Below are 16,750 nucleotides of genomic sequence, written 5' to 3'. Positions count from 1 at the left end.
TACATAGTTAGGAAGATACACTTTCATGAATTGATCAATTAGTTTTAAAATCAACCAATCAAGGAACATAAAACCTTAAAAAAATACTTATTACACACAACTATATAAAAGACTTAATAACTAATATAACTAGTCACCCGCAGGAGATGATGACCACCCATCCAGACCAGCAACCCACAGACCAAACGGATCAGGTAAGCCTGTTCAGTTACCGGTGACCCATTGATCCGTTTGGTCTGTGGGTTGCTGGTCTGGATGGGTGGTCATCATCTCCTGCGGGTGACTAGTTATATTAGTTATTAAGTCTTTTATATAGTTGTGTGTAATAAGTCTTATATATATATATATATATATATATATATATATATATGCATGCATGTATTTTATATAACATACGGTATACATATATATATATATATATATATATATATATATATATATATATATATATATATATATATATATATATATACATTATTTTTTTATATATCCATCAGTGTATTTAGATGAGATAATGAAATGTAAATTAACTTCCTGTTTTTGTTATGATCCACCAAATACCAGGATATCTTGTCAGATAATGAAGTCACGTCATTGCTCAGTTTGTCGAACCTGTTTTCGACGGAAGATTCATTTCAAATTCTATTTAGTCACAATTGCCTCGTTTCTCATTATTGCTTTCCCCATTTACGTAAATTCTCATACAATAGAAAATAGATATCTAGAATGTGCTGGGCAATGATTGCCAATCCGATCCTTCCCTGTTTAATTTTTTTCGAGGGCACGTAGTTTTGACAAAGATGATCATTACAGGCAGTTATTTATTTATTTATTTATTTATTTATTTATTTTTTCTTTTTTTTTCTCCCATCAAAGCTGAGTTCCAACAGGAGTCCACTAACACCCAAGTTCATAAGTTACTGCATATTTAAACATAGGTTTGATAGACTTAACAAATCTGTGGTATACCAGCAGTCCACTATCAGCCGAGTTTATAAGTTACTGCCTATTTTAACATTAATATAATGGACTTGTCAAATCTTTATTCCAACAACAGTCTACTGACAATCAAGCTCACGAATTACTGCTTAGTGTGGCACATGTTTGATAGGCTTATCAAATCTTTATTCCAACAACAGTCTACTGACAATCAAACTCACGAATTACTGCTTAGTTTGGCACATGTTTGATAGGCTTATCAAATCTTTATTCCAACAACAGTCTACTGACAATCAAGCTCACGAATTACTGCTTAGTTTGGCACATGTTTGATAGGCTTATCAAATCTTTATTCCAACAACAGTCTACTGACAATCAAGCTCACGAATTACTGCTTAGTTTGGCACATGTTTTATGGACTTACCAAATCTCTGTTCCAAAACCAGTCATATAACAGCCAGATTAATAAATACTGCTCATTTTAACACTGCCTTGATGGACTTGTCAAATCTGTGATCCAAAATTAGACTTATAGCCAGGTCCACAACTCAAAGATTTTAACACAGGCTTGATGAACTCCGATGAAAAGAACGACGTTATACATAATCCACTTTTTAGGTTTCTACTTTTCCTCGCCGACTGTCCAATCTCTATCTTTCCAAGGCATTTGAAGTTCCCCCTATTTACGTCTTAGTACTGGATGACCTCTCCGGTTCCAGCGACGGACTTTATGGCGCCAATTCCACTCTCTCTCTCTCTCTCTCTCTCTCACCCCAGAGGTAACGGTTACAAACTGCAATTGAAAAGATACAACACCCTCAATGTGGTAATTTCTTTAAATACAAAATATAAAATACATGGAACAGACTTCCACCGGATGTGGTAAGCAGTAACAGGGTAAACAAGTTCAGGAATAAGTTAGACAATATAAAAACTCTAAACAAACTAATTCGCTTTACCCAAGACCAAATGGAGTCTCCGCAAATGGAATAAAAAGTATTTGAGACATTTTAAAATCCTCTCTCTCTCTCTCTCTCTCTCTCTCTCTCTCTCTCTCTCTCTCTCTCTCTCTCTCTCTCTCTCTCTCTCTCTCTCTCTTTGGTCAAATGTATTCACTCAGGTTGTGGTAGCCTATTGGAAACGTCCCTGCCTGATGATCTACCGGAGTAGGGTTCGAGTCTCGCTCAAGCTCGATAGTTTTTTGTTGTATCTGTAACCTCGCCATCCTTGTGAGCTAAGGGGGTTTTAGGGGAGTCTATAGGTTTACATGCTGAGTCATAATCAGCCATTTCCTGGCCCTCCCTGATCCTAGCTTGGGTGTTGCTCTATGGCATTGCAACTGTCCATTTCTTCTTCCATTCACGAGCGACCTTTAAACTCGATTACCCTTTGATTTCAACCAAGTATTTAGCACATCTGGTTGTTTCTCTAAAACGCCTCTAAAACTGTTGTCTAAATACCCCTTGTAGCATCTTGCTTTTCCAACTAGGGTTGTAGCTTAGCTAGTAATAATAATAATAATAATAATAATAATAATAATAATATTTATAATAATAATAATATTAATAATAATAATGATAATAATATGGCAGATAAGTTTGGGAAGGATCATGTTGAGTCAAAGCCCTAAATGAAATTCCTTGGAATGAAGAAATTTAATTCTGGAAACTTTTCGCCTTATGAAATTCTTCAGGAACTCCGTCTTGAATTCCTTTTGAAACAGTTTGTCTTATTCTTGGTAGCCTACTTGGTTACATTTTTATGTTTTTTAGTGTTTTTATCGTTTTTACTTTTTAGTGTTTTTACCGTTTTTACTTTTTAGTGTTTATAACGTATGTTTTTTTTTAAGTTTTTAAGGTTTTTTGTTTTTAGTGTTTCAAACGTTTTTCTTGTTTAGTGTTTCTAACGTTTTTATTTTTTAGTGTTTTTTACGTTTATTTTTTATTGTTTTTACCGTTTTTACTTTTTAGTGTTTTTACCGCTTTTACTTTTTAGTGTTTTTGCAGTTTTTACTTTTTAGTGTTTTTACCGTTTTTACTTTTTAGTGTTTTTACCGTTTTTACTTTTTAGTGTTTTTACCGTATTAACGTATGTTTTTTTTTTAGTTTTTAAGGTTTATGTTTTTAGTGTTTCTAACGTTTCTATTTTTTAGTGAATTCTTACGTTAATTTTTTAGTTTTTACCGTTTTTACTTTTTAGTGTTTTTACAGTTTTTTCTTTTTATCTATAACGTATGGTTTTTAGTTTTTAATGTTTCCGTTTTTAGTGTTTCAAACGTTTTTCTTATTTAGTGTTCTAACGTTTTTATTTTGTTCATGTTTCAAACGTTTTGATTTTTAGTATTTTTATCTTTTTTTCTTATTTAGCGTTCCTGTTTTCATATGTAAAGTATATTAGAAAATTGTAGCTTAATAATTAAGTTTTCGTGAGTCTTGTCCTTGTAGTATTTGAGTAATTTTTGTGTATGAACCAGACGTTTAGTTTACATAGAAACCAGTCTAATTATTATTATTATTATTATTATTATTATTATTATTATTATTATTATTATTATTACTAGCAAAGCTACAACCCAAGTTGTAAAGCAAGATGCTATAAGCCCAAGGGCTCCAATAGGGAAAAATAGCCCAGTGAGGAAAGGAAATAAGGAAATAAATAATTGATGAGAACAAATTAACAATAAATCATTCAAATAACAGTAACAACGTCAAAACAGAAATGTCATATATAATGCGGTTTTAGTAATAATTAAAAAGACACCAAAATGATTACGTATGACCTACGGAAGGAAACCTGTTATGGTTGGCAATTTCCGGCCCTTAGTAAATAACAGTTCTTATTATTTCATCTATCTACAATTCTTAGGACCCTAAGTGTAATGTAAAGTTAAAAGGTAAAGGAGTCTTGTTTTAGTTCCATTTTCATCAGAATAGATACTCGCCAGAACGTCAGCCGGGCATGCCCAAGCCCCCACTGTGGTGCCCAACCACAGAAGTGGCCTCCCCCAATAAACAGCCCCGGCTGCGATCGATCTGCTGCTACGCAAATGCTAGGCGAACACGTTGTTACCACTGTACTAGCCAGGAAGTTTATAGAGTTTAGTTCAGTTTAAACAATTTCAGAACCGAGGAACCTCAGTTTTCACAAACTGATTTACAATTCAATCAAAATATTTTCTGTCAATAAATTTTCTGTTTGAAATTCCATTTCGCCCATGAATGGCAGAGGCAAGGATAATGCACTAGAGACTTATTATATATACATATGTTTAGCGCCCAAGCCCCCTCTCCAACAGACTTAGACCAGGGAGCGCCAGGCAATGGTTGCTCATGACTCAACTATTGAGCTTATGCGGAGCTCGAACTCCAGTCCAGCAGATCACCAGCTAGGAACGTTTCCAGTAGGGTACTTAACTCACAGCTAGGAACGTTTCCAGTAGGGTACTTAACTCACAGCTAGGAACGTTTCCAGTAGGGTACTTAACTCACTGCTAGGAACGTTTCCAGTAGGGTACTTACAACTCATAAACCTGCATTGCCCTACATCAGGAACATGGTCAACCAGTACCGAGTAGGATAAAGCTTTGCACATTCTGCTAATTGATTACATTATTACGATTTCTACAACTCTCATTACAGCATTTATCAAAGTTACATCCCTCAACCTAAAATACTACTTATTTGAAACATGGCTATACAACTCACGAAAGAAGAAAGTCCTAGATATTTACTCTCTGCTTTCTACAACCTTTCGACCAGTTTAAATAATTCAAGGAACATGTCTGCTCTTTAGTTGGTGACCTGAATCAAACAGGACTCGAGAATGAAATAATTTCTTCTCACGTTCTTCTGCGTGATGCAGAATTGTCGCAGAGTGACAAACAGTCGTTTGGTGGTTGATAGGCTTCAATTTTGACTTTCAGAAGATCTTTTAACCTCAAAACAGAATCAGGCATCCCAAAGTTTCATGCAATGTCACGTTTGTGGTGGGGATCCTACTTGTGTAAGATACACTCTTCTCTGAAACCCGAGGCTTGCTCTCTCGAGAGAGGAAACGAAATCAGCTCGCATAATACATTAGCAGTGTGAGTCCTTTCTGTTGCTAGGCCAGTTTATGATAAAGGATGATAATAATCTATTTATAGATATTGCTTTAATATGCTCTCCATATCTATTCCTCTGTAGGAACATATAAATTTTTTTTTTATAGTCATTTCCCTATTCATCTTTTGACCGAAGTCTTCTCTTCCTTCCATCTTTCTATTCAGCCTCTTAACTGTTCTTTCATATTGCAACCTTGGGGGTTTTCCCTTATGTACAAAGGGACACCAAATAGCTTCATAGGTTAAATCGCAAGGCCTTTTCTCAACGCATTGAGAAACGGTCGATAGGGGACGCCACCTCGTATGAAAAGGATTCCTCCGCTGATGCCACGTCTCCACAGATCACCAGCTTGCTTTCCAATTCCCCCCCCCTCTTCTCTCTCTCTCTCTCTCTCTCTCTCTCTCTCTCCTCTGTTAGATTAGATGTACAGTTAGATACAGGTATTCCTGGCACACTTGTCACCGTGTTACCCTGACTGCGCGGCTAGTAACCAAACAGATAGTGCAAGGGGAAATGGCAGAGGTGGGGGCTAAACACAAGAACTCGCCTCGCAGAAAAGGTGTGAAAGGGTGCACTTCCGCAGAGAGAGGCGTGCTAGGGATTCCTGAGTCTCTCTACATTGGATTGCGAATAAAACCTATTTTGGAAAGACACAGGGCTATGATATTCAGATAACCAAATAAATCTCCCTCAAGGGCCATCATATTAAGCCCCACGAAATTAACAACACGTGCTAATCACATCAGCTGGGACAGCCGCATGACATTCATGTAATTTGTTTGAGATTCTGCTATTTTTATCTTTTACTTCGTCCGGTGAATTCTCGGGGGTGGGGTGGGGGGGGGGTGTCCGATATCCGCTTACTTATTCCATTTGTTGAATGTGGGCCATAAGCCCCTCAGTTTGAGGCATAGCCTCCTCAATTTTCTCGTAATACTCAAAATTAAACTACGGGAGAAAGGAAACGACCTTTCCGTTTTCTCTTTATTTCCTCTCTCTCTCTACTACAGATTCAAACCAGAGCTTGGGGGAGCACGCAGGTCCCATGGTTCCTTTTTGTAGAAAACTTCACATAAAAAAAATAGATAACATTGTGATACAGACAAGACAAATCCATTTAACCAGCAAAACATAAATTTCTTACTTTTATTCTCTTTAAAGCTTCCCCAAAGGTAAAAAAAATACAAATATGTGACGAAAACGGGAGAGGGGAAGTCCCGGCTCCCATCCACTTGAGAAATTAATACAGTTTTCACAATAAAATCACAATTCACATGGATTACTCTTTATAATTGTAATGACCCAATCATAATAACATCAACCTTTCAAATAAACATATTTTCAATAAATCAACTATTTCGATAATGTCAACAAACCTGGGTGCGTTCTCATTGGACAAACACTACACTTACCAGCGTAAACGAACGTTGGGTGCGTTTTCATAGGACAAACAAACCAACATTTAACATCCTCCCCACCATAGGAGTGTCTCAACACTCCTATCATCATCAGAGCCTTCCAAGGCTATCTTATTACCTTAATCTACAAGTCAAGTTTAATAGGAACCTTAATAGGTCTTCCCTTTCGGGACTTACCAACATTAGACACTAAGGGTGATTCTACAGGCTCCTGTCTAAGATTCTCAAGTCTCTCCTCCTGGGAATTACTACCCATTTCACCCTTCAAATCTGTTATTTCTAGATTATACAAATTTTGCACAGGTCTGGATATAAATCTACGTTTGGTTTTAACCTCAACACTTCTAACAACCCCATCTTTTCCAGGATACAACTTAGTAATAACTCCAAGAGGCCACCTTAACCTTGGCACCCGTTCATCCTTTACTAGTACAACAGAACCCTCTTTAAGGTTACAATTTGGCTTGAACCCCTTCACCATACAAGGCAGGTTTCTAAGATACTCAGTCTGCCATATTCTCCAAAATTTGTCTAACTGACCCAGACGCACAGCTTCTCTTACACACAAATCCTTTGAGGATACACACCAGTCTGGCTCATCTACTAACTCTAACTGAAAACCTGCAGAACGGCCAATTAGGAAATGGGAAGGGGTAAGAGGATTTGCGATATCAGGTTCCTCACCTACAAATGTCAAGGGTCTAGAATTAATACAAGCTTCCACCTCATGAAGTGTAGTCTCTAATTCACTCTTGGACAAAGAATTAGTGCCCAATGTTTTCCTCAGTGCAACTTTCACAGATCTAATGAGGCGTTCCCACCAGCCTCCCCACCAAGGAGCATTAGGTACAATAAACTTCCATTGGGGCGTCAACGAGCCATAATGTTCTCTTAACAGGTTGGAGACACTCACAAAGGTTCTAGCATTGTCAGAGTAGAACACTGTTGGAACACCCCGTCTAGCTACAAACCGTCTAATGGCCAAATTACAATCAACAACCGAAAGAGACTCGGTGAGCTCTAAATGAACAGCTCGAATGACAGCACAGGTAAAAAGAAGTATATACAATTTCTTGGATGGAAAATCAATACAAAATAAAGGACCAGCAAAATCCAGACCTGTAACCGTGAATGGAGGAGCCGACTTAACTCTCAACTCGGGAAGTGGCCCCACAGGCTGGGAACAAGCAGAGGCATCACAACGCCGACAAGCCACACATTCTCGACAAACCTTCTTTGCAATCTGACGAAGGCGAATGATCCAGTAACTGTTTCGTAAAGTGGATACAAGTGTAGCAACACCAGCATGCTTGAGCAACTTATGCTGGAAACGAACTAACAGTAAAGCAATGTGGGTACCAGGAATTATTATAGGGTGCTTACTCTCAAAACTCAAGTCTGCATTCTCTAAGCGCCCTTTTATTCTCAGTAGCCCATCCTCATCTAGGTAAGGATCAAGTTTAATCAAGGAAGAACCCCTTGTGAGGGGGAGAGATCTACTCAGAGCATTTACTTCCTTTGCAAAGGCCTCTCGTTGCACAAAGTACAGCAGTTGTACCTTAGCCTTCGTCAATTCTCCATAGGTTAAAGGTCCACTTAATTTGCGGGACGAAGGTCTGCAATTCCCAACAAATCTCAGTACCCAACCTACTACATTAAGGGCCTTTGTAAAGGAACTCCATCGGGTGAATTCAAATAAGGGCGGCTCATTTTCAACTGCAACACAAACTGTGTCAGTATCACATATCTCTTCTGAAGGAATGTCCGCCCCCCTGCCTTCCTGATGAGGGAGCGGGGAGGAACAGAGCCAAGGAGGACCCTTCAGCCAAATATCAGACTGCAAAAGCTGCTCAGCAAAAACACCTCGAGATACAAGATCCGCTGGGTTGTCCTTGCCTGGACAATGCTGCCAACATGAAGGAGGTGTCAAATGTTGAATCTCAACAACCCTGTTAGCCACAAAGGTTTTCCATCTATTGGGGTCCCCCTTTATCCAAGCTAGGGCTACTGTGGAATCCGTCCAACATTGAACAGAAACCTCTTTACCCAGCTGCAAGGCGGACGTCACAAACACAACAAGTCTAGCACATAACAGGGCTCCGAGTAATTCAAGCCTAGGAAGGGAAACCCTTTTTATAGGGGCTACCTTGCCTCTTGCAACAACCAGCGATACCTTGAATTTATCCCCCTCAGGCACTCTCACATAAACACAAGCACCATAACCCTTTTCTGAAGCATCACTAAATGCATGGAATTGAACATTAGGAATTTCCTTAAAGGGTGACTCAGAAAACAAGTACCGATCTACTCTAAATGACTCAAGCACAGAAAATCCTACAACCCATAATTTAACTCTGCCTTGCATAGCCTCGGGTAATAGCTCATCCCAATCTAAACCTAATCTCCAGATTTCTTGAAACAGTATTTTTGCATGCATAACAAACGGACATATGAGCCCCAAGGGATCAAAACACCGAGCTATGAGGCTTAGCACATTTCTTTTGGTACAAACAATATCTCCAAAGGGGTCCAGGTTCTCAACCTTAAAGGTAAAACAGTCAGGGGAGGATACCCAGTGGAGGCCTAGAACCTTGACACTCTCTTCACTAGAACCTTCAGTTATAGTTAAAGTCTTACAATTAGAAGTACACTTTGACAATGACATACCAGCCTCCTGCAGGATACCATAGGCTTCTTCAAATCTTAAACTTGCTTCTGCGGGACTATCAGCCCCAGATAGCCAATCATCTACATAAAGATTCTCATACAGTTCAGAAACCACCTCTGTGAGAGGGTATTTCTTTAAATGAAATTTTAAGGTGGCATTTAATAAAAATGGACTACTCTTATTACCAAAGGGCATTCTTATAAATCTGAAATGTTTAACATTGTTCCCCTCTTTCAACAAAAACCTATGAACATCACGGTCCTCCCTTCTTACCTTTATTTGAAGAAAAGCCTTTGTAATATCAGCTGTTAAGGCCACCCTCCACCTTCTAAATCTTAACAACACCTCAACTAAATCAGGGTTGAGTGAAGGACCACTTTCTAAACAATCATTCAGAGATACTCCATTACTGCCACGTGCAGATCCATCAAAAACAGGCCTCACCTTGGTGGTTAGGCTCCCTTCCCGTACCACAGGCCGATGAGGCAAATAAAATATAGGATACCCACCTTCCCGTTGATGGGAAGGAATTTCTTCAATAATACCCTCCTTTTCATACTCATTAAACACCTTAAAATACTTTTCCTGCAGACAGGGGTTTTTACCTAACCTATTATAGAGACCTTCCAATCTTCTCAAAGCATGATGTTCATTATTGATCAAATCTAATTTCATATTCTCAGATTTCCATGGTAGGGCCACTTCATAGCGACCATCTTTAAAACTTACCAAATTCTCAAATTGAACCAAGACTGGGTCAGGGTTCATCGCCTCAGAATGTAGTTCGTTGGGTTTTATGCCAACAGACTCTAGATCCCAAAATTGACTCAAACTACACTCTTGTACATTCTCAGTTGCTAACAATTGTACACTTACACCAATATTACCTTCAGACCTATTAAAGGATCCGGACAAAATCCAACCAAAAATTGTCTCCTGGGCCACAAGCCCATCCTGATACATAACCTGGTTGGGGATCATCATCTTCCAATATAAATCAAGGCCTATCAACATATCAATATGTAAATTTCGATGGGATCCATACTCATCGATCAACTTAAGGTGAGAAAAAGGTTCTAAACACTTAGGGTCCACTTTGGACCTAGATAACGGAGGACAAATTACATCAATCTCAGCAACCTTAAAACTATATTTGTGATCATTTGCCCCTACACTCATTATTTCATAAATACTACACAAATCTGCCTTAGAGGCTTTCCCTCCACCAAAGGCAGAAAATGATAAATACTCAGAAGTCAGCCACTTAGGCTTGACCCGTTTGACCAGTTCCCTTGAAATGTAAGACCGATCTGACCCTGTATCAAACATTACAGTAGCAAATGTGATACCCTGATGGCCTACTACCCTGACTTGGGCCGTCTGCAATACACAACACCTTGAATTAACCTTGTTTTTCACCTCACAAGGTGCTACCCCCACATGGGTCACAGAATTTGACCCCTCTTGCACTCCCTCTACTTCAGGTTTAATTTCACTAGCTGTTACGGAGGGTTTCGTTTCAGATCTCCGACATACAAGGGAGTTGTGATTCCCAGTCTTGCACTTTGAACACTTAGCCCAACAGGCCTTGGCATAATGGCTTTTAGATAAACACTTAAAACACAAACGCCGATTACGCACGGCTTCTTCTCTTTCTGCAAGGGGGAGCTTAGTTATACCTAAACACCTTTCACTGGGATGCAGCTTTCCACAGAATGCGCAAAACGTCTTCGAACCACTTTCTTCTGATGAAGTTTGAAGGGCAGAGGCTGAACTGGGAGTGTGCTTTTTAGTCCGTCGTTCTACACTGGGTTCCTCGGATTTTCCAAGGCTTAGTCTCTTGATAGCCTCTGCCCTCTCTCTGCCTTCCACTTCTCGTTGCAAGAACTTCAGCAATCCGTCGAGATCTCCTCTTTTCCGTCCACTACGCGACCAGTCCAACCTTATGTCATGAGGTAACAGAGCAAGGATCATAGGCACCAAGATCCGCCCGTACTGTTCACCTCCAACTCCAAGGGCCTCCAAACTGCGCACATGGCCTACTAACTCATCCTGTAATTTCCGCAAAGAGGACGTGTGAATTTCAGTCCTTGCGCTCCTAGATGAGCTAAGTTGCATTAGGGCTTGAAGGTGAGCTGATATAATGTTTTCTGGATCGCCATACCTTTCTTCTAACAACTCACAGGCTATCTTGTAATTAGCTGTTGTTTGGGTGAGGCCCTGTAGTACACCCCTAGCCTCACCCTCTAAAACAGATTGAAGATACATAAATTTGGAAACAAGAGGCATAGGCTGATCGTCCACAAGTGCCATAAATTGGTCCCAAAATGGCCGCCACTCTGTTATTTTCCCGCCAAATTTCACTAGCTGGAGTTTAGGCAATTGCACACTAAAACCCTCATTACCGACTTCACTGCCTGAATTAATATCTTCACTGGACCTATTAGCAACCAAGTTTCTGTCCTTGCCCAGCCTCTCTAAGGTAGATGCTGCTTCAGTACGGATTTTTCTTACCTCTTTCAGAAAATGGTGGTCTTCAAGTATTCTTCTCTGGAGCTCATCAACATCCTCTATAGAATTCTGGTCTCGCTGAATTATTTCTTCCCAGTCGGCCTTCTTATTATCGTAGTCTTTTACGAGACTTGTAATTTCATGCCAGGTCGGATTACCGGCCATGGCTCTGGTCAAATCTTCTGAGGCACAACGCAGCCATATTGTTGCCTTCTCTCTCTGCAGCACTGCTCTCCTAAGTTGATTTACGTTGGGGAATCCAGTAAATTCAGCCTCGCTCTCATCTGATTCCCGGGTCTGGGCACCATGTTGAATGTGGGCCATAAGCCCCTCAGTTTGAGGCATAGCCTCCTCAATTTTCTCGTAATACTCAAAATTAAACTACGGGAGAAAGGAAACGACCTTTCCGTTTTCTCTTTATTTCCTCTCTCTCTCTACTACAGATTCAAACCAGAGCTTGGGGGAGCACGCAGGTCCCATGGTTCCTTTTTGTAGAAAACTTCACATAAAAAAAATAGATAACATTGTGATACAGACAAGACAAATCCATTTAACCAGCAAAACATAAATTTCTTACTTTTATTCTCTTTAAAGCTTCCCCAAAGGTAAAAAAAATACAAATATGTGACGAAAACGGGAGAGGGGAAGTCCCGGCTCCCATCCACTTGAGAAATTAATACAGTTTTCACAATAAAATCACAATTCACATGGATTACTCTTTATAATTGTAATGACCCAATCATAATAACATCAACCTTTCAAATAAACATATTTTCAATAAATCAACTATTTCGATAATGTCAACAAACCTGGGTGCGTTCTCATTGGACAAACACTACACTTACCAGCGTAAACGAACGTTGGGTGCGTTTTCATAGGACAAACAAACCAACATTTAACACCATTCATTCTTGCTTTCATTTGGGTAGTGAATAGTAAAGTTTATTAGGTGTATTAGTTGAATAACGAATATGTATTTTCGTAAGGTCAGTTCACAAATAAGAGAAAATTAAAGCCGTGTTTTTATTAGTGTCATTATCAAATGAATAAACGCTTTCATCGTATCAATGATAATAATAATAATAATAATAATAATAATAATAATAATAATCATAGTAATCTTTATTTCAGCAAAAGCCATATACAGAGTTACAATAGGGGTACAGTGATATTACGTTTATGACGTCGTCATCATCATCATAGGAGTCATCAGTGTCATTATTCTTCTTCAAAGGATCCCTTTATGAGGTCGACCTCCTTCGTTAGGTCAACGGTCCTTGTAGGATATCTTCAGATCATCCTGCTGTTTCGAAGTCTTTCCTTAAGGATATTGTATATTGCTCCCTTCAGGATAACGACGGTTCTCTCTCTCTCTCTCTCTCTCTCTCTCTCTCTCTCTCTCTCTCTCTCTCTCTCTCATTATGACCTACATGTATTACCAAATCGCATCAATATAGAATTGTCGTGAATTTTGCTTCATTTCCGGAGCCATTTTTAATTTGACGATTCGTTTACTTGTTCTAGATTTACATTTCCTATTCTGTATTTAGATTATTGTGTAAGTTTAGAGAGAGAGAGAGAGAGAGAGAGAGAGAGAGAGAGAGAGAGAGAGAGAGAGAGAGAGAGAGAGAGAGAGAGATTTATAATGACTCAAAGACTTTTTATTCCATCTGCGGAGACTCCATTTACTCTTGGGTAAAGCGAATTAGTATGTTTAGAGTTTTTATATTGTCTAATTTATTCCTGAACTTGTTTACCCTGTTACTGCTTACCACATCCGGTGGAAGTCTGTTCCATGTATTTTATATTTTGCATTTAAAGAAATTACCACATTGAGGGTGTTGTATCTTTTCAATTGCAGTTTGTATCCGTTACCTCTGGGGTAATTTGTGGTAAGTCGAGAGAGAGAGAGAGAGAGAGAGAGAGAGAGAGAGAGAGAGAGAGAGAGAGAGAGAGAGAGAGAGAGAGAGAGAGAGAGAGAGTAATAATGCAATTGTATCTAAGACGCGCATAAAGCTTCCCTGGGAAAACTATGTATACATCTCGTTGGTGGTTGAGAGAGAGAGAGAGAGAGAGAGAGAGAGAGAGAGATCTGTCGAATATATAATAACTCGGCATAGGTTACCAGAGACTTGCAAGATTATACGAAATGCGATCGTGTTAGTTAGCAAGTAAGAGTAGCTCTTCAGGCTGTTGCGGTTGAGAGAGAGAGAGAGAGAGAGAGAGAGAGAGAGAGAGAGAGAGAGAGAGAGAGAGAGCGGTTACTGGGGAAGGAGAGAAAAATACATCTGGTAGAAGTAAAGAGAAAGGGTTGTTATGAGAGAGAGAGCGAGAAAGGGAGAGTGAGAGAGTTCGATAGAAAAGGGAAAGAGTTCCATTATAGGGAGAGAAAGGGACCCTGTTATAAGAAAGAGGGAGAGCTAAGCTATATAGTTATGGGTTGTTAGGAGAGAGAGAGAGAGAGAGAGAGAGAGAGAGAGAGAGAGAGAGCGACTGAGGTTGTCATCAGGGGAGGCGTGTCATTGGGGTGAGCCTCCTTTCCCTATTATGTAAAGTCACGTTCAGAAACATGTTTGCCGAGAGAGAGAGAGGGGGGGGAGGGAGGGTGCCAGCCATGGGTGACATAAGGCATGTCACAATTTTTCTTCGTCTTTCTTCAACCGCATTTGGTTTTTTTTTCTAAACTTTGCAAATGAGGTTCCAACCCTTCCTCTCGGTTTTTTTTCTTCATCTTACGATTACACCATTTTCTTATATCCTTTGGGTGCGTAATTGTGATTATGTACACACACAAATACACATACATACACACGCACTCACAATATTACTCCAGTAGTTTGGAACGTCCTTTTTATACCCACCAGTGGAGAGAAGAGGTTTGGTGGAAGAGGATTCCTGGGATAGAAAGCATTGGAGAGGGCGCATTAAGCAACCGACCCTTTAATGTAGGGATAATGGTGGGAAAGAAGATAAGGTGAAGGATGATATGGAGAGAAGAGGTTTGGTGGAAGAGGATGCCTTTGATAGAAGTCATTGGAGAGGGTGCATCAAGCAACCGACCCTTTAATGTAGGAATAACGGTGGGGAAGAAAAAGTGTTCGTATTTGGTTCCTAATCCAGACGGAGAAGGCTTTTGATAATTTCTGTTGATTCTTTATGTGCATTTGTTGACATATCCAGAAATTTATTTTGTGTGTATTAAACCTGTGAGTTAAGTCCGAGATGCGAAACGGCCTAAGACCAGCAACGTCGCTCTCTTGGAAAATAGGGAAGATACACACACACACACATACACACACACACACACACACACACATATATATATATATATATATATATATATATATATATATATATATACAGACCACATAAACACACAAACCACGAGTAGCCTATTTTGTTGATCATTTGCACTCTTCCTTTTATTTTCACAAACAAACACACGCAATTATATATATATATATATATATATATATATATATATATATATATATATATATATATATATATATATATATATATATATATATATATATACAGTTTATATATATACACAGAGGAATAAGCGATGTTGAGATTGTTTCGTAAGAGAGAGAGAGAGAATATTACAGTAATTAAATAATAACAATCTCCTATGAATTATATCAAGCCCTGTCAAACTTTATAAGTAGGGTTTTCAATTATTTATTACATATTCTTGTTTATAATCATTCTCTCTCTCTCTCTCTCTCTCTCTCTCTCTGTTATTTGAGATCTAGTTAATAATCATTCTCTCTCTCTCTCTCTCTCTCTCTCTCTCTCTGTTATCCGTTAATAATCATTCCTTTTCTCTCATTCCACTTAATTATTTAAATTCTTGTTAATTATTTCTTTTTGTCTCTCCTTCTACTTGATTATTTGAGAATATCGTTAATAGTCATATCTTTTCTGTCTTCTTCTTCCATTTAGTTTTTTTTAGATTCTAATTAATAATTATTTCTTTTCTCTGTCTCTCTTCCACTTAATTATTTGAGATTCTTGTTCATAATTATTTATTTTTTTGTCTTATATTTACAGATTATTCAAGATTCTAGTTAATCATTATTTTTTTTTCGCTGCCTCTTCCACTTAATTATTCAATATTATTGTTAATAGTCACCTCTTCTCTGTCTCCTTCCTCCACTTGATTATTCAAGATTCCTGTTAATTATTATTTCCTCTCTCTCTCTCTCTCTCTCTCTCTCTCTCTCTCTCTCATTTAAGATCATCTTTAATAGGCCTCTCATTTCTGTCTCTCCTTCTTCCACTTAATTATTCAAGATTCTATAGTCCATTTCTTTTATCGAAGCAGATTTGCACCGACTCACAGCGGTGCCCTTTTAGCTCGGAAAAGTTTCCTGATCGCTGATTGGTTAGAATTATCTCGTCCAACCAATCAGCGATCAGGAAACTTTAACGAGCTAAAAGGGCACCGCTGTGAGTCGGTGCAAATCTGCATCGCTATAAGAAATTGACTATAGTTAATAATTATTTCTTTTCTCTGTCTCTCTCTTCCTCTTTCTTATTTAATTATCTTGTTATTAATCATTTCTTTTCCCCCAAAACAGATTAAGTTGAAGGCAGCAGAGGCCAGAGTGCCGGAGGTTGCCGCTATGTGCCACTGAGTCATATCAGGACCTGCCCCCTCCCCTCCTCTCTCCTCTACATAGAAGGTCAGTTTAGCATTTAATTGGTTATATGTTTATGTATCCCTTTCTGATCAGCAAAGGTGTACTAGTCAGGGACACCCATACTGTAGTCAATTCTTTTTAGTGAGGCAGTATTGCACCCACTCGCAGGGGTGCCCTTATAGCTCGGAAAAGTTTCCTGCTCGCTGATTGGTTAGACAAGATAATTCTAACCAATCAGCGACCAGGAAACTTTTCCGAGCTAAAAGGGCATCGCTGCGAGTCGGTGCAAATATGACTCGCTAAAAGAAATGGACTATAGTCAGGGACACCCATACTATAGTCAATTCTTCTTAGTGAGGCAGTATTGCACCCACTCGCAGGGGTGCCCTTATAGCTCGGAAAAGTTTTCTGCTCGCTGATTGGTTAGAGAAAATAATTCTAACCAATCAGAGAGCAGGGAAC

At 38.9% G+C, this 16,750-nt stretch overlaps 1 long non-coding RNA gene across 1 annotated transcript in view; it reads left to right on the top strand.

The window, feature by feature from the left end:
• Positions 1–16,331, top strand: part of LOC137622837 (uncharacterized) — a 77,965-nt gene extending 61,634 nt beyond the window's left edge. The window contains exon 3 of the long non-coding RNA XR_011040489.1: positions 16,226–16,331. This is a non-coding gene — a long non-coding RNA (uncharacterized lncRNA). The remainder of the gene's footprint in view (positions 1–16,225) is intronic.
• Positions 16,332–16,750: the final 419 nt, after the last annotated feature.

Source organism: Palaemon carinicauda, chromosome 29 (genome assembly GCF_036898095.1).
Source record: "Palaemon carinicauda isolate YSFRI2023 chromosome 29, ASM3689809v2, whole genome shotgun sequence".
Taxonomy (NCBI): Eukaryota; Metazoa; Arthropoda; class Malacostraca; order Decapoda; family Palaemonidae; genus Palaemon; species Palaemon carinicauda.
Note: the sequence above shows the minus strand (reverse complement) of the source record. Positions and strands in the feature narration are given on the sequence as shown.